Source organism: Rhipicephalus microplus, unplaced genomic scaffold (genome assembly GCF_043290135.1).
Source record: "Rhipicephalus microplus isolate Deutch F79 unplaced genomic scaffold, USDA_Rmic scaffold_12, whole genome shotgun sequence".
In the NCBI taxonomy this organism is placed as follows: domain Eukaryota; kingdom Metazoa; phylum Arthropoda; class Arachnida; order Ixodida; family Ixodidae; genus Rhipicephalus; species Rhipicephalus microplus.
The window spans coordinates 54,599,968-54,601,798 of NW_027464585.1; positions in this window are offsets into that span (position 1 = coordinate 54,599,968).

Genomic DNA, 1,831 nt, shown 5'->3' on the forward strand with positions numbered 1-1,831 from the left:
CACGGGGTGGGCTCAAAACTCCAACCTTTCTGGTAACAGCCGATCACGCTAGCCAATTGCTCCACGGAGACAGTCCTGCCCCACTCTCACCACCATCAGAACATATCTTCAAAGCTATCACCCTAAAGAAAAAGCAACACACCACTCCCGGGAGGGCTCGAAACTCCAACCTTTCGATTAACAGCCGATCGCGCTAGCCAACTGCGCCACGGAGACACTCCTGTCCACTCTCACCACCATCAGAACATATCTTCAAAGCTATCAGCCCAAAGTAAAAAAAAGTGCCGCACCACCACGGAGTGGGCTCGACACTCCTCCTTTTCTGTTAACAGCCGATCGCGCTAGCCTATTGCGCCACGGAGACAGACCTGCACCACTCTCACCACCATCAGAACATATCTTCGAAGCTATCAGCCCAAAAAATAAAAAGCGCCACACCACCACCGGGTGGGCTCGAACCTCCAACCTTTTGGTTAACAGCTGATCGCACTAGCTAATTAGGCCACAGAGACAGTCGTGATCTACTCTCACCACCGTCAGAACATTTCTCCAAAGCTATCAGCGCAAAAAAAGCGACACACCGTCCACGGGTGGGCTCGAACCTCCACCTTTCGGTTAAAAGCCAATCGCGCTAGCCAATTGCGCCACAGAGACAGTCGTGCTCTACTCTCACCACCATCAGAACATATTTTCAAAGCTATCAGCCCAAAGAAAAAAAAGCAACACAGTACTCGCGGAAGGGCTCGAACCTCCAACCTTTCGGTTAACAGCCGATCACGCTAGCCAACTGCGCCACGGAGACAGTCGTGCTAGACTCTCACCACCGTCAGAACATTTCTTCGGAGCTATCCGCCCAAAGAAAAAAAAGAGCCGCACCACCAACAGGTGGGCTCGAACCTCCAATCTTTCAGTTAACAGCCGATCGCGCTAGATAATTGCGCCACGAAGACAGTCATGCTCGACTTTCACCACCATCAGAACATATCTTCAAAGCTATCAGCGCAAAGAAAAAAGAAACACACCACTCCCGGGAGGGCTCGAACCTACAACCTTTCAGTTAACAGCCGACCGTGCAAGCCAATTGTGTCAAGGAGACAGTACTGCTATACTCTCACTACCATCAGAACATATCTTCAAAGCTATCAGCCCACAGGAAAAAAAGCGCCTCACCACCACCGGGTGGGCTCGAAACTCCAACCTTTCGGTTAACAGCCAATCGCGCTAGCCAACTGCGCCACGGAGACAGTCCTGCTCCACTCTCACCACCATCAGAACATATCTTCAAAGCTATCAGCCCAAAGAAAAAAAAGCGCCGCACCACCACCGGGGGTTCTCGAACCTCCACCTTTCGGTTAACAGCCGATCGCGCTAGCCAATTGCGCCACAGAGACAGTCGTGCTCCACCCTCACCACCATCACAACATATCTTCAAAGAAATCAGCCCAAAGAAAAAAAAAGCGCCGCACCACCACCGAGATGGCTCGAACCTCCAACCTTTTCGATGCGGAGCATCTAATACTCGAGGCTTGTAGTGCGGCGCCGTCCGCAAGCTTCCTCCTCCTTCTTCCACCATCTGTGCATCCCTTCCTCCTCTACACACCAGGCGCGCTTCACTCCTCCACCATCTGCGCACCCTTCCTCCTCTACACACCGCGTGCGCTTCTCTTCACGAACATTCGCTAGCTGTATAATGTAGCGCGCATGCGCCGTCACGCTTCGAGAACATCGGCAGCTGACGCGCGCGCATGCGCCGTCGCGCTTTGAAAACATCAGCAGCTGACGCGCGCGCATGCGCCGTTGCGCTTCTCCCCCTTCTCGAACATTTTACAGC